General features: G+C 43.5%; 1 long non-coding RNA gene across 1 annotated transcript in view; it reads left to right on the top strand.

The window, feature by feature from the left end:
• LOC139277074 (uncharacterized) overlaps nucleotides 1–12,775 on the top strand; it is a 52,842-nt gene extending 40,067 nt beyond the window's left edge. Inside the window, exons 3-4 of the long non-coding RNA XR_011596033.1 lie at nucleotides 4,850–4,974; nucleotides 12,616–12,775. This is a non-coding gene — a long non-coding RNA (uncharacterized lncRNA). The remainder of the gene's footprint in view (nucleotides 1–4,849; nucleotides 4,975–12,615) is intronic.
• Nucleotides 12,776–23,105: the final 10,330 nt, after the last annotated feature.

The following is a 23,105-nucleotide window of genomic DNA, read 5'->3' on the forward strand; positions in this document are numbered from 1 at the left end:
CTTCCCTTTTCCTAATCTGTCACCATTCAGATAATAGTCTGTCTCTCTGTTTTTACCACCAAAGTGGATAACCTCACATTTATCCACATTATACTTCATCTGCCACGCATTTGCCCACTCACCTAACCTATCCAAGTCACTCTGTAGCCTCATAGCATCCTCCTCGCAGCTCACACTGCCACCCAACTTAGTGTCATCCGCAAATTTGGAGATACTACATTTAATCCCTTCGTCTAAATCATTAATGTATAATGTAAACAGCTGGGGCCCCAGCACAGAACCCTGCGGTACCCCACTAGTCACTGCCTGCCATTCCGAAAAGTACCCATTTACTCCTACTCTTTGCTTCCTGTCTGACAACCAGTTCTCAATCCACGTCAGCACACTACCCCCAATCCCATGTGCTTTAACTTTGCACATTAATCTCCTGTGTGGGACCTTGTCGAAAGCCTTCTGAAAGTCCAAATATACCACATCAACTGGTACTCCTTTGTCCACTTTATTGGAAACATCCTCAAAAAATTCCAGAAGATTTGTCAAGCATGATCTCCCTTTTACAAATCCATGCTGACTTGGACCTATCATGTCACCATTTTCCAAATGCGCTGCTATGACATCCTTAATAATTGATTCCATCATTTTACCCACTACTGAGGTCAGGCTGACCGGTCTATAATTCCCTGCTTTATTTGTATAATATTTGTATAAGTATAACTAAGAATTGATTGTACAATTTAATGACTTCCCTTCCCCCCCTTCCCCCCCCCCCACCTCGTTCCCTACGCCTAATTTGTAACCTACGCCTGATTTTCTAAAGTGTAGACAAGGTTTTTTCCAGCGTACAAAAATCTTCACTTACTCCATTCTAAGTTAGTTTGGAGTAAGTTTTTACTGTGGAAACTTTGAAAATAGGCGTAAGTGGCCGGACACGCCCCCTTTTGAAAAAAAAATTCTGTTCAAAAGTGAAACTGTCCTAACTGACTAGAACTGGAGCACACTCAATGTGGAGAATACCGATTTCTAAGATACTCCGTTCTACACCAGTTGCTCCTAAAAATCAGGAGCAAATCATGTGGAAACTTGGGGCCATAAAAAGGAAGAGAGTAACTAAAGCAAATTTTGGTCTCTCAAGAGGATGAGACTGGGGAATTAGTAATGGGGAACAGGGAAATGGCAGAGGCTTTGAGCAAATATTTTGTATCGGTCTTCACAGTCGAAGACACTAAAAACATCCCAATAATAGGTAATCAAGCAGCTATAGGGATGGAGGTACTTAAAACTATCACTAAAGAAATGGACTCGGTAAAATAATGGGACTAAAGGTGGACAAGTCCTCTGGACCTGATGGCCTACATCCTAGGGTCTTAAAAGAAGTGGCTGCAGAGATAGTGGATGCATTGATTGTAATCTACCAAAATTCCCTGGATTCTGGGGTGTTCCCAGCAGATTGGAAAACCATAAATGTAACGCCCCTATTTTTTTAAAAAAGGAGGCAGACAGAAAGCAAGAAACTATAGACCAGTTATCCAACATCTGGTCATTGGGAAAATGCTGGAATCCATTATTAAGGAAGCAGTAGCAAGACATTTGGAAAGCATAATACAGTCCAGCAGAGTCAGCATGGTTTTATGAAAGAGAAATCATGTTTGACAAATTTGCTAGAGTTCTTTGAGGAAGTAACCAGCAGGGTGGATAAGGGGGAACCAGTGGATGTGGTGTATTTGGATTTCCAGAAAGCATTCAATAAGGTGCCACGTAAAAGGTTACTGCTCATGGGATTGGGGGGGTAATATATTGGCATGGATTGTGGATTGGCTAACTGAAAACTAACAGATAAAGGTGTCATTTTCTGGTTAGCAAATGGTAACTCGTGGGGTACCACAAGGATCAGTGCTGGGGCCTCAATTATTTACAATCTATATTAATGACCTGGATGAAGGGACCGAGTGTAATGTAGCCAAGTTTGCTGATGATACAAAGATGGGTGGGAAAGCAAATTGTGAGGAGGACACAAGATCTGCAAAGGGATATAGACAGGTTAAGTGAGTGGGCAAATATTTGGCAGATGGTGTATAATGTGAGAAAGTGTGAGGTTATCCATTTTGGCAGGAAAAATAAAAAAGCAAATTAGTATTTAAATGGAGATAAAGAACAAAATGCTACAGTACAGAGGGACCTGGGGTCCTTGTGCATGAAACACAACATTAGTATGCAGGTACAGCAAGTAATCAGGAAGGCAAATGGAATGTTGGCCTTTATTGCAAGGGCGATGGAGTATAAAAGCAGGGAAGTCCTGCTACAACTGTACAGGGTATTGGTGAGGCCACACCTAGAGTACTGCATGCAGTTTTGGTCTCCTTATTTATGGAAGGATATACTTGCATTGGAGGCAGTTCAGAGAAGGTTCACTCGGTTGATTCTGGAGATGAAAGGGTTAATGTATGAAGAAGGGATGAGCAGGTTGGGCCTATACTCATTGGAGTTTAGAAGAATGAGAGGTGATTTTATTGAAACATATAAAATATTGAGGGGGTTCGACAATGTAGATGCAAAGAGGATTTTCCATTCATGGGGGAATCTAGAACTTGGGGACATAGTTTCTGAATAAGGGGGTCACCCATTTAGAACTGAGATGAAGAGGAATTTCTTCTCTCATAGAGTCGTAAATCTGTGGAATTCTCTGCCCCAAAGAGCTGTGGAGGCTCAATCATTGAATATATTTAAGACGGAATCAGACAGATTTTTGAGCGATAAGAGAGTGAAGAGTTATGGGGAGTGGGCAGGAAAGTGGAGCTGAGCCCAAGATCAGATCAGCAATGATCTTATTAAATGGCGAAGCAGGCTCGAGGGGCCAAATGGCCTACTCCTGCTCCAAATTCTTATGTTCTTAAGAAGTGCATGAATTAAAATTGTACTCACACTAATCACCCTTGAAAGATCATTGAACTTCTTTCTGCACTGTGTGCCACCGTGTCTGAAGCAGAGACTGTAAAGTCCTGACCCTGCAGTACAGACTTACATGAGGCACATGCTGAAGTCAAGGTCACTCTGGACCTGCACCTTTATTTCACAGCTCTCGAGTGCCGCACTTGCCTGAGACCTGCCTTTATATACCTGTGTGGAACAGGTATGCAGTGTCTCCTGCAAGTGCACCCCTGGTGGTAAAGTATGCTTGTGGTTACAGGTCATATCTAGTTATAGTCATGTATAGCATGGTAAGATACAGTTATATACAGTAGTGTGAGATACATGACAGAGACCTCCTCAGCGATTTCTCTCCAAATGCACTTGAAAATGGATGGTATTGGTCTTGATCCACCCCTTCGATATAACTCCTGCCATCTTCTCTCCACAGGCCCCACTAGAGTTTCATTAGCCTCCTGGATTCCTCACCCTCCATTATGATAATCCAAATTTAAAATGGCTGATACAGCTCTGGGTATACTACGCCTGTGCATAAGCCTTTGCGATCGGACAACAGACCAGAAGCACGAGAAGAAAAACAAAAAAGAAATTGCGCATGTGTAGAACGCCCTTTTTTTTAGTGCCGGAACTTTTGGCTCCGGCGCACAAATTGTGTGGTGCAACGCCGGAGTGGGCGCTAACGCTCCTCGTGAACTTTCATTTGGCGAAAGTTGCTCCGGCGCTAAAGCTAATCTGGTACTGAAGTTTTAAAACTGCCGCAAGTTACATCCGAAAACGGGCGAAAACACAAAAAGCTGAAAATTCAGCCCTTTTTTTAAACGTGTTTTTACCCTTTCAGATTCTGATTGACCTGTCGAGCATTTTGTGCTGCTGTTCCAACTTCTTAAGCTACAGGGCTTGCCATTTCCTTGTTTATATAAACATGTCTTATGGGAAAACAACTAAAGGTCTGCATTGATGGGGACCATTGAGATGAACGAAGGTTGAATTGTCCTATTCTCCTAACTAGGAAAAGGTAGCAGACTGGAAGACATGGGGTGAGGGGCAGGCGAAGAGGGGGAGAGAAAGGGAAAAAATTGTAGCGGGGTGAGACTGTTTTTTGTGAGACGGGTGTTTTTTTTGTTTAGAAAGAATTTCCATTTATATAGCATTTGTCATCTGAATGTCCCAGAACACTTCACAGCCAATGAATTACTTTTGAAGTGGTATGCAGGCAAATACAGTAACCCATTTGCCAAATGGTTCCAAAACCAGAATATGAGTTGAACGACAAGTTAACCTGTTTTTGGTGTTGTTTGAGGGCCCTGGACACTTGGTGCTCTTCCGTGAGTACTGTACGGGACTTTATACATCCACCTGAACAAGCAAATAACACTTCAGTTTGTCTTGTCTGAAAGATGGCATCTCTAACAATATAGTGCTCCCCCACTGATTCACCTTATGTGGTCTAACGTATGGCAGGCAGGCAGACAGGAAAAGACCTACTGGTCCAGCCTGTCCTGGATTTTTAAAAATTAATTCCTGGGATGTCACTGGCAAGCTGACTGTTTGTTTATTGCCTGTCCCTAGTATCCCCTGTTTTACAACTGAGTGGCTCGCTAGCCAACTTCAAAGGGCAGTAAACCACATTGGTGGGGACTGTCATCATCATAGGCAGTCCCTCGAAATGAGGATGGCTTGCTTCCACGCCAAAAAAAGGATGAGTTCACAGGTGTTTCGAAAGAAGAACCGGAACTACATCAAGGGTGGAAGGTGCCTGTGTGTGGATTTTTTTAACGTGTGGTGGCTGTTGACAGAGCTAGACCTTGGTCTAGTCCTAGATCGGCCAGGGTAAGGTCAGCAATCTTCCTTCAGTGACATTAGTGAACCAGTTGGGTTTTTATGTTCATGGTCACTTTTACTGAGACTAGTTTTTTATTTTCAGTTTCTTTTCCAACCAAATTCAAATTCTCAAACTGCCATGACAGGATTTGAACTTGCTTTCTCTGGATTACTAGTCCAGCAACGTAATCACTGCACTACAGCTTGAACTCATGATCTGTTTCAGAGGTAAGTGTACTAAGTGAGCTAAGCTGGCACAAGCATTAGAAGAATACAGTCATTTCTCACTTTTTCAGAAAATGTTATCCATAAATCAAATTGGTTTTGCCTGAATAAAAATGATTTGGTTTTCTGCTTATCTTAAAAGAGCATCTGTTCGTGCATAGTTTTCATTTATTTTTGCTGCAAAACATTACATCACCAAAACTGTGAAAAGGCATGCTTCTGTTTCCTATCTTCTGCAGCTATTTATAGCCTAGATTTCGCATCCTATCATTTCCTTTACGTATTTAATTGGAATTAAATCAGAACTATTTAAAATGAAGAAAAAATTGTTTACTTCTAACTGTGAGATATTGGGCTAGACTTTTGTCATATATCCGCCCATTTACCGCCATTTTAACCGCTGAGATTAAGTTTACCGCCCATATTTGATTATAAATGGAACTAACGCCTAATTATCGGCCATTAATTGCCGGCGTAACTTTCGGCATGCAATTATCGCTGGGAATTAGCTGAACCACCCGCCCATATTTTTTTAATAAAATCTGACCTCATCACTTGTGCACCGCTCAGAAGACTGTTTATAATGGAAACTGTTGTGAATGCAATAACTGTTAGACTGAGTACTGTTTAACTCCAAGAAGTATAACCTTGGCTCTGCTTTATTAAGGCCCAAAATGACGAATAGACAAAATGGCTGGCCTTTTATACTTGGGCTGCACACATGTGGGCTCCAACAGTGACGCCATCTAGTGGCTAGTGATCTCAAAAGTACATACATGACAGAAACTAACGCCCAAATTCCGTCCAAATTATCGCCAAGTGCTACTTTCGGCATCTCGCCCAAAAACCGCCCAAAAAGACGCTCAAGGAAAGCTGCACTCACCTGACCTTAATCCAGCGGTATGGACGTCATGTTGTAATTCGGAGTACTTTTAATAAAGGGCAGCTTTAAGTTCATGAGAGCATTGAAGTAATTTGTGAGTGATTTTAAGGTCATTGTCAAGAGATTTTAAAATCATTTAATCACATTGTGGTGAATTTTGAGTTTCTATTGCGTTTGTAGAGGACAATTTAATAATTTTGAAGACATAATAAGGCATTTGTAGTAATAGGGCCTGTAATTTCTCAGCCAGTATTGATGACTACTCACATGTTGCAGACTAGAGATGGGAGAAAGTTTATTGAAGAGCATTATGTGCTCAATCAGAGGTGGCAGACTGCTGAGGAGGAGGAGACCTTACACCTGACGCAATTACAGGGATAAGCAATCATACTTGGACTTGTCCGATAACATGTGCTTTAGGAAGCTGAGTTTCCGAAAGGAGGTCATCAGTGAGATATGCCAGCTAATTAAGGGAGATCTGCAGCCTACCACACTGCCCGTTGAGGTCAAGGTTACTGTGGCACTTTCCTTCTATGCATTGGGCTCCTTTCAGGCCTCAGCTGGCGATATTTGCGGTATCTCTCAGCATGCCACAGATTTCTGCATTCGAGAGGTGACTGAAGCCCTGTACGCTCACAGGATGGACTTTATAAATTTCCCTATGACTAGGGAGGCACAGAGTGAGAGGGCTTTGGGTTTCTCGAACAGCAAACTTCTCCAAGATGCAGGGAGCAATAGACTGTACGCACATCGCCTATTGAGCACCTTTTCAGGATGCAGAGGTGTTTCGGAACTGAAGGGATTTGACTACCTGAATGTGCAACTCGTTGTCAACCACAAGCAAATAATCATGGCAGTAAATGCAAAATTTCCAGGGAGCATCCATGATGCGCACATCTTGCGTGAGAGCACTGTCTCTGAGCTGTTTAACAGTCAGCCACATGGTTGGATGCTGGGGGATATGGCCTTGCCAGCTGTCTCATGACCTCCCCTGCAGAAGCCCCAGATGGAAGCCGGGATCATCATCATAGGCAGTCCCTCGGAATCGAAGAAGACTTGCTTCCACTCTTAAAATGAGTCCTTAGGTGGCTGAACAGTCCAATACGAGAACCACAGTCGCTGTCACAGGTGTTGAGGGAAAGGGTGGAGGGGACTGGTTTGCCGCATGCTCTTTCTGCTGCCTGCGCTTGATTTCTGCATGCTCTCGGTGATGAGACTCGAGGTGCTCAGCATCCTCCCGGATGCACTTCCTCCACTTAGGGCGGTCTTTGACCAGGGACTCCCAGGTGTTAGTGGGGATGCTGCACTTTTTCAGGGAGGCTCTGAGGGTGTCCCTGTAACGTTTCCTCTACCCACCTCTGGCTCATTTGCCGTGAAGGAGTTCTAAGTAGAGCGCTTGCTTCGGGAGAAGCACTACAATGAAAACTATATAACCACGCGCAATATTGTCAAAGACAATTGGAATGTTTAAGCAACACTTCCAATGCCTGGACCACTCGAGGCGACTTACAATACCACCCTGAGCAGGTCACTGAGTTCATTGTGGTGTGCTGCATGTGGCATAACTTGGCCATCAGGACGGGACAAGAATTGCCAGATGGGACTGCTGGTCCACCTCAGGAGAGAGGGGAGGCGGAAGAGGAGGACGAGTACCTCAAGGAGCACAATCAGGCTGGCGTTGAAGCCATTCCTCCATCCCACCCTAGACCGCAGTAAATGCCTCGTAGTAATTACGCAGCTGCAAGACTGTTGCATCAGCAGCTCATAAATGAATGCTTTGCGTGAAGTTACGTTGGTGACCGTTATAGTTACGTTACATTTCATCCTTGCCTGGCCTCGCAATTGATTGCCAACCTCATATTGATGTTTAACCTTTCTGTTATTGGAAGACACTGCACAACAATGTTAAGTTAACTAAAAATATTTAATTATAACATTAATTATTTTTAAACAAACTAAAGTGGAAAAAAACATAACAAATATAAACACCCCCCACCATTACTTTTTTAATAACAGTAATATATAACCACAACAATCTTTCAATAACAATTATAAATATAACTCCCACCCAACAGTCAACAAATTTTACAATAACAACAACCCCAACAGTGAATAATACAAATACAAAAACAAGAATAATATCCCTCTCCTCCTCCTCTCCGCTGTCCCCCTCCCACCCCCCCGCCCCACCATTCCCCATACTTGTGGCCACGTTTACCTTTGCCTCTATCCACATTCATACCAAGCCGCCTTATAGCAGGGCACCTCAAGCGTTGCTGCTGTGTGGGGGCTGACGGTGGCAGAGTCGCTGTTTAAGTTGGAGAATCTGGACAGGACGTTTCCAAATAAATGTCTTCCGAGTCAGAACCAACTGCTTCCTCCTGACTCGCATCTGTTGACAAGGGCGGTACGGCACCTTGGGGTGCAGTGCCTTATCCCGAGACCACTGCCTGCCCTATGGCATCGATGGAATTGGCCATTCTCCGCATTGCCGCAACCATCCACTGCAACTCCTCTGAGATACGTGCAGTCAGTGCGGTGATGTGAACGGTCAATCCACCATTGCCTGGAGGAGCTCTCGACCAATGTCTTTTAGACTCTCTTTTAGACTGACTTTTAGATTGGTTTAATTGGCAGCGAATTACTAAAGTAGCTGTTTGGTGTTTAAGTAAATTTTAGTAAGTAAATTCATTAAATGGTTAAGTCATGGCAGGAGAGCTCGGACCCGTGTCATGCTCCCCCTGTGCTATGTGGAAAATCAGGGACACTTGCAGTGTCCATGACTACTATGTGTGCGGGAAGTGTGTCCAGCTGCAGCTCCTGACAGACCGCATGACGGCACTGGAGCTGCGGATGGACTCACTCTGGAGCATGTGCGATGTTGAGAATGTTGTGGATAGCACATTTAGTGAGTTGGTCACACTGCAGGTAAGGGTTAGGACAGATAGTGAATGGGTGACCAAGAGACAAGGCAAGAGCAGGAAGATAGTGCAGGAGTCCCCTGCGGTCATCTCCCTCCAAAACAGATATACCATTTTGGATACTGTTGGAGGAGATGACTTACCAGGGGAAGGCACCAGCAGCCAGGTTCATGGCACCATGGGTGGCTCTGCTGCACAGAAGGGTGGAAAAAAGAGTGGGAGAGCTATAGTGATAGGGGACTCTATTGTAAGGGGAATAGATAGGAGGTTCTGCAGCCGCAACCGAGACTCCAGGATGGTATGTTGCCTCCCTCATGCAAGGGTCAAGGATGTCTCGGAGCGGCTGCAGAGCATTCTGGAGAGGGAGGGTGAACAGCCAGTTGTCGTGGTACATGTCGGTACCAACGATATAGGTAAGAAGTGGGAAGAGGTCCTACAAGCTGAATTTAGGGAGCGAGGAGTTAAATTAAAAAATAGGACCTCAAAGGTAGTAATCTCTGGATTGCTACCAGTGCCACGTGCTAATCAGAGTAGAGGGAGCAGGATAGTTAGAATAAATATGTGGCTTGAGCAGTGATGCAAGAGGGAGGGATTCAAATTCCTGGAACATTGGAACCAGTTCGAGGGGAAGTGGGACCTGTACAAAAGGGACGGTTTGCACTTGGGCAGGACTGGAAATGGTGTCCTCGGGGTAACATTTGCTTATGCAGTTCGGGAGAGTTTAAACTAATATGGCAGGGGGATGGGAACCTATGCAGCGAGACAGGGCGAAGTAATATGGAGTCAGAAACAGATGGTAGAAAGGTGAAAAGCAACAGTGGAAGGCCGAGTAAACAAATGCAAGAAACAAAAAGGGCCACACTACATCATAATTCTAAAAGGACAAAGGCTGTTAAAAAAACAAGCCTGAAGGCTTTGTGTCTTAATGCAATGAGTATCTGTAATAAGGTGGATGAATTAACTGTGCAAATAGATGTTAACAGATATGATGTGATTGGGATTACAGAGACGTGGCTTCAGGGCTGGGAACTCAACATCCAAGGATATTCAACATTCAGGAAGGATAGAATAAAAGGAAAAGGAGGTTGGGTAGCATTGCTGGTTAAAGAGGAAATTAATGCAATAGTTAGGAAGGACATTAGCTTGGATGATGTAGAATCTATATGGGTAGAGCTGCAGAACACCAAAGGGCAAAAAACGTTAATGGGAGTTGTGTACAGACCTACAAACAGTAGTAGTGATGTTGGGGAGGGCATCAAACAGGAAATTAGGGGTGCATGCAATAAAGGTGCTGCAGTTATCAAGGGTGACTTTAATATGCATACAGATTGGGCTAACCAAACTGGAAGCAATACGGTGGAGGAGGATTTTCTGGAGTGCATAAGGGATGGTTTTCTAGACCAATATGTCGAGGAACCAACTAGGGGGGTGGCCATCTTAGACTGGGTGTTGTGTAATGAGGGAGGATTAATTAGCAATCTCGTTGTGCGAGGCCCCTTGAGGAAGAGTGACCATAATATGGTGGAATTCTACATTAGGATGGAGAATGAAACAGTTAATTCAGAGACCATGGTCCAGAACTTAAAGAAGGGTTACTTTGAAGGTATGAGGTGTGAATTGGCTAGGATAGATTGGCGAATGATACTTGAGGGGTTGACAGTGGATGGGCAATGGCAGACGTTTAGAGACCGCATGGATGAACTACAACAATTGTACATCTCTGTCTGGCGTAAAAATAAAAAAGGGAAGGTGGCTCAACCGTGGCTATCAAGGGAAATCAGGGATAGTATTAAAGCCAAGGAAGTGGCATACAAATTGGCCAGAAATAGCAGCGAACCCGGGGACTGGGAGAAATTTAGAACTCAGCAGAGGAGGACAAAGGGTTTGATTAGGGCAGAGAAAATAGAGTACAAGAGGAAGCTTGCAGGGAACATTAAGACGGACTGCAAAAGCTTCTATAGATATGTAAAGAGAAAAAAGTTAGTAAAGACAAACATAGGTCCCCTGCAGTCAGAATCAGGGGAAGTCATAACGGGGAACAAAGAAATGACAGACCAATTGAACAAGTACTTTGGTTCGGTATTCACTAAGGAGGACACAAACAACCTTCCAGATATAAAAGGGGTCCCAGATATAAAAGGGGTCAGAGGGTCTAGTAAGAAGGAGGAACTGAGGGAAATCCTTATTAGTGGGGTAATTATGTTGGGGAAATTGATGGGATTGAAGGCCGATAAATTCCCAGTTCCTGATGGACTGCATCCCAGAGTACTTAAGGAGGCGGCCTTGGAAATAGCGGATGCATTGACAGTCATTTTCCAACATTCCATAGACTCTGGATCAGTTCCTTTGGAGTGGAGGGTAGCCAATGTAACCCCACTTTTTAAAAAAGGAGGGAGAGAGAAAACAGGGAATTATAGACCGGTCAGCCTGACATCGGTAGTGGGTAAAATGATGGAATCAATTATTAAGGATGTCATATCAGCGCATTTGGAAAGAGGTGACATGATAGGTCCAAGTCAGCATGGATTTGTGAAAGGGAAATCATGCTTGACAAATCTTCTGGAATTTTTTGAGGATGTTTCCAGTAGAGTGGATAAGGGAGAACCAATTGATGGGGTGTATTTGGACTTTCAGAAGGCTTTTGACAAGGTCCCACACAAGAGATTAATGTGCAAAGTTAAAGCACATGGGATTGGGGGTAGTGTGCTGACATGGATTGAGAACTGGTTGTCAGACAGGAAGCAAAGAGTAGGAGTAAATGGGGACTTTTCAGAATGGCAGGCAGTGACTAGTGGGGTACCGCAAGGTTCTGTGCTGGGGCCCCAGCTGTTTACACTGTACATTAATGATTTAGACGAGGGGATTAAATGTAGTATCTCCAAATTTGCGGATGACACTAAGTTGGGTGGCAGTGTGAGCTGCGAGGAGGATGCTATGAGGCTGCAGAGCGACTTGGATAGGTTAGGTGAGTGGGCAAATGCATGGCAGATGAAGTATAATGTGGATAAATGTGAGGTTATCCACTTTGGTGGTAAAAACAGAGAGACAGACTATTATCTGAATGGTGACAGATTAGGAAAAGGGGAGGTGCAACGAGACCTGGAAGTCATGGTACATCAGTCATTGAAGGTTGGCATGCAGGTACAGCAGGCGGTTAAGAAAGCAAATGGCATGTTGGCCTTCATAGCGAGGGAATTTGAGTACAGGGGCAGGGAGGTGTTACTACAGTTGTACAGGGCCTTGGTGAGGCCACATCTGGAGTATTGTGTACAGTTTTGGTCTCCTAACTTGAGGAAGGACATTCTTGCTATTGAGGGAGTGCAGCGAAGGTTCACCAGACTGATTCCCGGGGTGACGGGACTGACATATCAAGAAAGACTGGATCAACTGGGCTTGTATTCACTGGAGTTCAGAAGAATGAGAGGGTATCACTTCGAAACATTTAAAATTCTGACGGGTTTAGACAGGTTAGATGCAGGAAGAATGTTCCCAATGTTGGGGAAGTCCAGAACCAGGGGTCACAGTCTAAGGATAAGGGGTAAGCCATTTAGGACCGAGATGAGGAGAAACATCTTCACCCAGAGAGTGGTGAACCTGTGGAATTCTCTACCACAGAAAGTTGTTGAGACCAATTCACTAAATATATTCAAAAAGGAGTTAGATGTCGTCCTTACTACTAAGGGGATCAAGGGGTATGGTGAGAAAGCAGGAATGAGGTACTGAAGTTGCATGTTCAGCCATGAACTCATTGAATGGTGGTGCAGGCTCGAAGGCCCGAATGGCCTACTCCTGCACCTATTTTCTATGTTTCTAACTTTCTATGACACTTGTCCTTAACAGTTCAACCATGCCCAGGTTAACATTTGCCTGTCTATGAGCAATCCTACCTCGCCGAACCAACCTCTGCAGGACTGGCATAGGCATTGAACCACTCTGGGTGCACTGCTGCAAAGGGTTTGACCCCGCTGTTTCCTCAGTGGAGGAAGACATGGCCGTAGGAACATTGGAACAGCCTGCTTGAGGCTCATCATCCGCCTCCTCGCTGGTGTCCTCGGTGGACAACAAGACCTGCACAAGGAGTGGTGAATCTCTTGCCTCAACGCCTCCTGAGGACCTAGAAAACATAAATGAGGTTAGTAGAAGAGAAGGGGAGGCCAGGGTGACATTAGAATGCTTACTCTACGCAGGCATCTGTACAAGGAGCAAGACTACTGCTAGAAATATCACTGACAGATGTCACATGTAATTAACACCATGATAGTACAGAGTCTGCATGGCATTACAATGATATTTCATGATCCCATCATTAATTACACAACATTACATCAATCACCTATTATACTTTAAATCACCAATGGTTTATACATTACTCACATGGTGCAACAACGGGTTCAGCACCACCATGAGTGGCCGAATGATTATGCACACCCACTAGTGCCAAGGCCCACTTCTCCAGGCCTGTGAGCTGGCACAGTTCTGCAGGTCCTCCGGTCCGCCTCTGCTCGGCTCTGTTTTTGGAAATCTTCCTCTGCAAAGGTGACAAGAGCATAGCATAAGCTCTTTGCCTAGGTACTATTACAGATATTACTAGATACTATTACTATTACACAACACACAGATAGTCCATGCTATTCATCGTTAACGTTATATGCTAATATGCTTTGTACGCAATTGAATGCATGGTTATATCTACGGTCTGAGAATAAATTTAATAAGATCATGGTTAGGAACTAACGCATGACACTAAGATTACCAGCTTAATTACAATCCGGCAGATCTCTACATTTGAATTAATGAGTCATTGCATCATTACGATTATTAATTTAATATTTACTCATCCAGACCCAATCAGGTCGTTCCAGTGCTTGCGGCAGTGGTTTGGCTCTCAGACATCAGGGGCCGCCGATGAAACTACTTTGGCAATCTCTGCCCATATCCTCTGGTATGCACGTGGGAGCGGGGCGGGGCCACGACCACGACCATGACCACGACCACGACCATGACCACGACCACCCCGGTTTAATTGGGCCCAGCGAGTGTCCACCTCATGGATCAGGGCAGCATTTGCTTCTTCCAAAAATCTCTTCGCTCGCCTTCTCCAACCAATCTCTGCCATATCACTCCTTTCACCCACCTCGCCAACATCACTCACTCCCAACTCCACAATCTATTTGATACTTTTTAATCTGCTTCTCACACAACTTCTTTCTCTGCTTCTCCCCCCCTCTTTTTCTCTCTCCCCCTCCCTCTTTTTCTCTCCCTCTCCCTCTTTTTCTCTCCTTTTTCTCTCCCCTCTCCCTGTTTCTCTCTCTCTCTCTCTTTTTCTCTCTCTCCTTTTTCTCTCTCTCTCTTCTTCTGCATATGCGCAGATGACCCTTGACCTCATGAATCATGGGAAAAGTTAATCAGCTTAAAAAAAAAAGTTGCATGTGCAGAACGGCCGTTGCTATGGATGCCGGCCTTGTACAACGGAATAAATCACTATCCCCATTTCACATCGCTATGGCTATTGCCCAAATTTAAAAAGTGAAACTAGCAGTTTTTAAAATGGACGATATTCCAGCGATCCCGAAAAATAATGAAACCACTAATGCCGGAAAAAGCGCCCATTTTGGAGCGATATCTATGTCAATGGAAAGTCTAGCCCATAATTTCTCATAGTGTGGCTGAATAAGGTGATGAATCAATGTGCATTTGACATTTGAAATTTGACACAAACTGATTTCATGATTGCTTATTTGAAGATTTCCACAACAAATTAATTGGACGAAAATGTCAGGTAATATATACCTACTATGTCAGATTTGTTCTGTAGGTGCGTTGTGGGTTTCTCTAGAAAGAGAATCTCTCTCTCCAGTTTCTCTCCAATCTCCCCTCATAATCTTTCCAAGCTCATCCTGTCCATGAGACCCACTTCCTGCTCCCTTGACCCGATTACCATCAAACTGCTGAGCACCTAACTTCCGTTTCTGGCTCCCATGTTAGCTGACATTGTTAATGCTTCTCTCTCCTCGGATATTGTCTACCTCTCCCTCAAATCTGCCGTCATCACGCATCTCGTGCAAACATCTCCAACCTCCCTTTCCTCTCCAAATTTCTTGAACGTGTTGTCGCCTCCCAAATCCATGCCCAACTTTTCCACAACTCCATGTTTGAATCCCTCCAATCTGGTTTCCACGCCTGCAACAGTACCGAAATGGCTCTCATCAAAGTCACAAATGATATCCTTTATGACTGACAAAAGCAAACTATCACTCCTCGTCCTTCTTGACTTGTCTGCAGCCTTTGACACGGTTGACCATTCTATTCTTCCCCAATGCCTCTCCACTGTCATCCAGCAGGGTGGGATGCACTTGCTTGGTTCCATTCTTATCTATCTAATCGTAGCCAGAGAATCACCTGCAATGACTTCTCTTCCCACCCCCACATCATTACCTTTGGTGTCCCCCAAGGATCTATTTTTGGCTCCCTCCTATTTCTCATCTACATGTTGCCCTTTGGCGACATCATCCGGAAACACAGCATCAGTTTCCACATGTACGCTGATGAAACTCCACTGTAGCTCACTACCGCTTTTCTCGACCCCTCCACAGTCTCTAAATTGTCAGACTGCTTGTCCGACATCCAATTCTGGATGAGCAGAAATTTTCTCCAATTTAATATTGGGAAAACCGAAGCCATTGTTTTCGGTCCCCGCCACAAACTCTGTTCCCTAGACGCTGACTTCATCCCGCTCCCCAACTCCTGTCTGAGGCTGAACCAGACTGTTCACAACCTTGGTGTCATATTTGACCCTGAAATGAGCTTTCAATCACATATCCGCAGCATAACTAAGACCGCCTATTTCCACCTCCGCAACATTACCCGTCTCCGCCCTTGCCTCAGTTAATCCGCTGCTGAAGCCCTCATCCATGTCTTTGTTACCTCGACTTGACTATTCAAACTCACTCCTGGCTGGCCTCCCACATACTACCCTATGTTAACTAGAGTTGATCTAAAACCCGGCTGCGTGTGTCCTAACTCGCACCAAGTCCCACTCACCCATCACCCCTGTGCTCGCTGACCTATGTTGGCTTCTGATTAAGCAACACCTCGATTTTAGAATTCTCATCAATATTTTCAAATCCCTCCATGGCCTCGCCCCTCCCTATCTCTCTAATCTCCTCCAGTCCCACAACCCCCTCCAAGATGTCTGCGCTCCTCTAATTCTGCCCTCCTGAGCATCCCTGATTATAATCGCTCAACCATCGGTGGTCGTGCCTTCTGTTGCCGAGGCCCCAAGCTTTAAACCTCTCTGCCTCTCTACCTCTCTTTCCTCCTTCAAGACGCTCTTTAAAACATACCTCTTTTACCAAGCTTCAGGTCACTGCGCTAATTTCTACTTATGCAGTTCGGTGTCAAATTTTTATTGCATAATACTCCTGTGAAGCACCTTGGCATGTTACACTATGTTAAGGGTACTATATAAATACAAGTTGTTGTTGTTAAGCCCCACTCAAAACTTGAGCATATATCTGGACTGACAGTAGTGAGGGAATGCTGCATTGTCAGAAGTGCTGTCTTCCAGGTGAGATGGCAAACTGATGTGTGTCTGATCAGGTAAATATAAAAGATCCTCTGGTGCTACTTAAACAAAAGTCAGGAGTTATTGTGGTGTCTTGGGTAACATTTCCTCCCAACATCACCAGAAACAGATTAAATATCTCAATTATTTGAGACTTTGCAGTGCAAATTTCCAGTTTCATTTGACTATGAAGAAAGTCATTCACTGGTTATGAAACACTTTCAGAATATGATAAAACTCTATACAAGTCCTTTCTTCAATACTAGATAAAAAAAACAAATCCTTAAACCAGAATTAGAAACGTGCTTCTGATTATTCTTTCACCATTGGAAAGTGGCTAAGTGCATTTTCTCAACGTACAACATCTTCCAGCTGCCTCCTTGTTACCAAAGTCAATGTATCCTGAAGTGTGTAACGTTACTAAATTTGTAGGTAGAATTAATGTCAACACAGTTAATGTGATTCTGAAAATGCAGTGTAAGCAAATTGTACAACGCACCAACATTTAAGTCAGTGTAAGGATCTGAATAAAGCATCTGAAATATTCTGTGCTCATTATCTTATACGTTACTCAAACAGCTGGATAACATTTTTCCTTCAACTGTTGACGATGACAAAACCAGATTTTCTGATTATTCATCTAATTACTGTTTGTGGCACTTTGTTGAATGCAAAAATTTCTGCTTTTGTCGGCATAACATTATTGACTGCAATGCTTCGTAATTATTGTATGTGAAGTCCTTCTGGGTATTCCTAAGGCGCACAAAGTGCTACAAAATTGTACCCTTTCTCCCTCCTTCCCTGGAGAACATTTCCCCATCTTTGCAGTAAATCTGGTTATGTTTGGGGGTGACCAATAATTGCAATATTGTTGGAAGGTTCACATAGAAACATAGAAAATAGGTGCAGGAGTAGGCCATTCGGCCCTTCGAGCCTGCACCACCATTCAATAAGATCATGGCTGATCATTCACCTCAATACCCCTTTCCTGCTTTCTCTCCATACCCCCTGATCCCTTTAGCTGTAAGGGCCAAATCTAACTCCCTCTTGAATATATCCAACAAACTGACATCAACAACTCTCTGCGGTAGGGAATTCCACAGGTTAACAACTCTCTGAGTGAAGAAGTTTCTCCTCATCTCAGTCCTAAATAGCTTACCCCTTATCCTTAGACTGTGTCTTTTGGTTCTGGACTTCCCCAACATCGGGAACATTCTTCCTGCATCTAACCTGTCCAGTCCCATCAGAATTTTATATGTTTCTCTGAGACGCCCTTTCATCCTCCTAAACTCCAGTGAATAAAGGCCCAGTCAATCCTGTCTCTCCTCATATGTCAGTCCAGCTATCCCAGGATTCAGTCTGGTGATCCTTTGCTGCACCCCCTCAATAGCAAGAACGTCCTTCCTCAGATTAGGAGACCAAAACTGAACACAATATTCCAGGTGAGGCCTCACCAAGGCCCTGTACATCTGCAGTAAGACCTACCTGTTTCTATACTCAAAACCCCTAGCTATGAAGGCCAAAATATCATTTGCCTTCTTCACCACCTGCTGTACCTGCATGCCAACTTTCAATGACTGATGTATCATGACACCCAGGTCTCGTTGCACCTCCCATTTTCCTAATCTGCTACCATTCAGATGTTTCGTGTTTTTGCCCCCCAAAGTGGATAACCTCACATTTATCCACATTATACTGCATCTGCCATGCATTTACCCACTGACCTAACCTGCCCAAGTCACCCTGCAGCCTCTTAGCGTCCTCCTCACAACTCACACTGCCACCCAGCTTAGTGTTAGCTGCAAACTTGGAGATATTACACTCAATTCCTTCATCTGAATCATTAATATACATTGTAAATAGCTGGGGTCCCAGCACTGAGCCCTGCAGCACCCCACTAGTCACTGCCTGCCATTCTGAAAAAGATCCTTTTATCCCGACTCTCTGCTTCCTGTCTGCCAAGCAGTTCTCTATCCACGTCAGTATATTACCCCCAATACCATGTGTTTTAATTTTGCACACCCATCTCTTGTGTGGGACCTTGTCAAAAGCCTTTTGAAAGTCCAAATACACCACATCCACTGTTTCTCCCTTTTCCACACTACTAATTACATCCTCAAAAAATTCCAGAAGATTTGTCAAGCATGATTTCCCTTTCATAAATCCATGTTGACTTGGACCAATCCTATCACTGCTTTCCAAATGCGCTGTTATTTCATCTTTAATAATTGATTTCAACATTTTCCCCACTACTGATGTCAGGCTAACCAGTCTATAATTACCTGTTTTCTCTCTCCCTCCCTTTTTAAAAAGTGGTGTTACATTAGCTACCTCCCAGTCCATAGGAACTGATCCAGAGTCGATAGACTGTTGGAAAATGATCACCAATGCATCCACTATTTCTAGGGCCACTTTCTTAAGTATTCTGGGATGCAGACTATCAGGCCCTGGGAATTTATCGGCCTTCAATCCCATCAATTTCCCTAACACAATTTCCCGCCTAATAAGGATTTCCTTCAGTTCCTCCTTCTCACGAGACCCTTGGTCCCCGAGTACTTCCAGAAGGTTATTTGTGTCTTCCTTCGTGAAGACAGAACTAAAGTATTTGTTCAATTGGTCTGCCATTTCTTTGTTCCCCATTATAAATTCACCTGAATCCGACTGCAAGGGACCTACATTTGTCTTCACTAATCTTTTCCTCTTCACATATCTATAGAAGCTTTTGCAGTCAGTTTTTATGTTCCACAATGCATAAATGCACTGTTGAGGTGCATTCACTGTGTATTAGCTTAAAGTGCGTGTGGGATATTGGGATATACTTGCTCCCTGCATGAGTTGTGCTAGCATGCTTTGTATGAGCAACCATAAAGCAGAGGCTACGTGCTTCACCACAAGGAAGGGCCCTTCTCCGATCAGTATTTTTGAAGATCTGGGAACACATCACCTATTTTGCCTTTTTAGCACAGTTACTGTATGGCCTGGGAAATCTTGGAAAAAGAGTAGAAGAAATAATTTGGCGGTAGTGGGGGCAGGGCAAGAGTGGAGAAATCGTTCATAGCTTCTCCAACAAGGAAACAACCTAGCATTGTGAAGTATATTTGGATTTAAAAAATGAGTCTTGAGATTTTCCACTACATTGGATCTATATATACTAAAACTTCTTGACCATAACCCCTAATGGCTGACTGCTTTTTTTTGCGAATGTGCTATTTAATGCTTCATTATCTGTATATTTTTTCTGTGGTATCTGGACATCAAAACATTAATTTGTTTTCCCCATAAAATGAAACAACTTCTCTACAGTTTTGAAGTACCTGTACTTTATTGCACTTATTTAACATTTTCTCTCTTTCCTCCGGCATGTCAAAGTATTCTTGAATTTTAGGCAAAATAATTCAATTTTTTCAAATTGCCTATTTATAGCATGTATAATCTTAGTAAATTGGCAATACTGGCAGCTTTCATGATGGCATATTGCTGTTCAGAAGTTTTTCTTGTATAACCTATTTTAGATTTTTTAGGTGTCGGCCATGGCTTAGTGGTCTTCACTCTTGCCTCAAAGTTGTGGGTTCAAGTCCCACTCCAGGGACTCCAGCATAAAATCTGGGCTGACACTCCGTGCAACACTGCACTGTTGGAGGTACGGTTTTTCGGATGCGGCGTTCAACAGAGGCTTCATTTTCCCTCTCAGGTGGACATAAGATCCAATGGCATTATTCAAAGAAGAGCAGGAGAGTTCTCCTGGTCAATATTATCCCTTGACCAATATTAATAAATCAGATTATCTGGTCGTTATAACATTGCTGTTTGTGGGACCTTGCTGTGTGCAAATTGGCTGCCGCATTTCCTAAACTACACTTCAAATACAAAGTATTTAATTCCCTGTAAAGTGCTTTGAGATGTCTTGAGGTCACGAAAGGTGCTATATAAATGAAAATTATTTCTTTCTTTTCCTGCTAATATTAACGAAAAGTTGGCTTGATTTCAGTAAATAGATTTATTGTGTTAAACAAGAATATTCACTAAGTTTTGTTTTTCGTAACTCGGAAACATTAAGTACTTTGTTAAATTGCAATCACTCATTACCCACCAACAAATTCAGAAAGCAAATCAACCATATTGGGTGCACTGTTGTAACTTCTGATGGATAAAGCAGAAGGCATGAAGGTCAAATATAATAGATATATAAAAATGAGAAGTTCTAAATGCTTTTGACTACAACAAATTTGTCGCTTTTTTTGACTAATATTGAGTTGAACATATAAGTGTTCCGAATGGAAATAATTGGTGACTTCTGCTTTAAGTACTTCCAAATGTGCCAAATCCTGAAGGAAAGTGTAAGGTATTGGTCATTGGAGTTAGCCAGTGATACTATCCTCTGTGGTGTATTATCTATTCTCCATCCTTCACACACTTTGTTAGTCTGGTAATCTCCATCATCATCATCATCATAGGCAGTCCCTCGAAATGAGGATGACTTGCTTCCATTTCAAAAAAAGATCGAGTTCATAGGTGTTTCAAATGAAGAACCCGAACTACATCCTCAAGGGTGGAAGATGCCGGTGCGTGGATTTTTTTAACATGTGGTGGCCATTGCACCCCAGCCATCACACGGGCTTGACAGAGCTACATCTTGGTCCAGCGGCAAGGATTACCCAAGACAACTGGAGACCTGCTCTGCTGCACGGACTTAGTGCACACACATATCACAGTGTGGGCTGGCCCGTGCTGCCCCTGGGCCCCTGGCCCCGAACTTATGCCTCCCCTGGGCCCCAATCACATCCCTCCACAGTCTCTCACAGCTCCTTCACCCGACCTCGCCGCTCCTGCTGCATCTGCCCACGCTCCAATCACCGACCTGGACCTTGCTGACATCACTCTTCGCTGCCGTTGCTCTCCTGCACCAGCTCGCACTGTACCTTGTAGTGGCCTGCCTCCACGCTGTCCAGGGGCCGCACACCACTCCTTTTATGGCCCTGACCTGCCGCTGATGGTTTCTCGCAGGTCAGGGCCTCCACGCTGTCCAGGGAATCTAAATCTCTGCTCAGTAACTCCAACAACTTCTTATTTTTCATGATCACTAATGTATGTATTGAATGCACAGTACTACTTAAGTGAAATAGTTTGAAGTAAGTACAAAGCTCATCCAGCTTGCAATAAATCTAGTCCATCCGGATGATGGAATGAAGCATCACAGTAAGCCTATCATGCCTGTGCTGGCTCTGGGAATGGGCTATCCAGTTAGTCCGACTCCCCTGCTCTTTCCCCATCGCCCCCAAAGTTCTGAACCAAAATATGGGGTAGATCAAGAGGAAGCTTTGTATGTTGAGAATGAACTTCAATGAGCAAAGCTATAACTGCAGTCTACTGTTCTTGCTCATTAGTTCTTACAAATGAGTTCACACATTGCCAGGAACTATACGACAGCAGTACAAAGTACTGATATTAACAATCTGCCAAATCCACATTTAAGAAAAATTGTTTTTCACAACTAAGTTTACATTTATAAATGTATCGCCCTGTAGCAACTCATAAAGCCTAAGCCACATGCAACTGAATCATTTCTAGCTAAATTGCATGGCCCACAAATGGATTGCCTGACTATGGCTATCTCGGGGGAAAGGGCGGAGGAGTGGGACTAGCTGAAGTGCTCCTGCAGAGAGTTGGCTCAGGCTCGATGGACCAAATGGCCTCCTTCTGTGCTGTAACCATCTTTGATTCCATGACACTGCTTGGAAGAATTGATTCATTCTGAGGTGTGGTGTTCTGGTGTATATAGAAACCTGGAAAACTAGCAAAAACTGACCTAACAGCTCCACCTAAATCTGATACTACTTCAACAATTGAAAAGCAGCTCTGAATTTAGTCCTGTGGTATATAAATCACAAACTTCAGATAAAGGAGGTCATCAGACTCCTCTTGCCAGAGAAACATATCTATCACAGCACTCTTTTGAACAACTTAAATGTTTGCCTCCTTTTCGCAGACCCAAAGCCCATTCGGGTATTGATCATGCTTTGTATGAAGTGCTTCTTGGCTTGAACTCGCCTCTTGTCATATAGTTGTCGTTAACTTGAAATAATGCCTTGGTCCAACCTTTTCTATTCCACTTAAGGAGCCAAATCTTGCATGCGTGTTGGTTCATTTTTTTTCCCAAAACCTTTAGCTTGAAAAATATTTGCGCTGTAACTTAGTGGACATGCGATCTGATTATGGCATAACAAGGGCAGTGGGCCTTCTAAGGCCACCTTGAAAAGTGGGGACCAGCAATGTATTTCCTTAACCAATGAGATTTTAAGAATTGAGAAGGAAACAGACGAACTACGGAGAAGGCAGGTGAATTAGCGTCAATCAGATACAGAAAGAGAAAAAAAAAGAATGGGAAGGAAAGACTGGATTAAGAAAAAGAAAAAAAACGACGTAAAGGAAACGTAAGCGAAAAATGTAAACATTTGAAATTTTACACCTCTCTAGAATTCACTATCTATAGGAATGAGACTGATGAGTTTAAATGGATCCCTTTCTGGACTGTAAAAATTGATTGGCATTGCATTAACAATTATCATGACATTAAAACGATACTTAAGCTCTTAATTACCAGCCCTATCTTTCTGGGCAATTAATGTGCAAATTCAGCAAGTTCTTAAAAATAATAGGGTGGCTAAGGGTGTGACGCTGTTTGAGAAGCAAATGGTGGAGCTGCATAAATCGACCAGCAACTTCTGGAGATTCGCCATTCCTGGCATATATCTTTTAATCCCTGAAA

This window comes from Pristiophorus japonicus, chromosome 12, assembly GCF_044704955.1.
Source record: "Pristiophorus japonicus isolate sPriJap1 chromosome 12, sPriJap1.hap1, whole genome shotgun sequence".
NCBI lineage: Eukaryota > Metazoa > Chordata > Chondrichthyes > Pristiophoridae > Pristiophorus > Pristiophorus japonicus.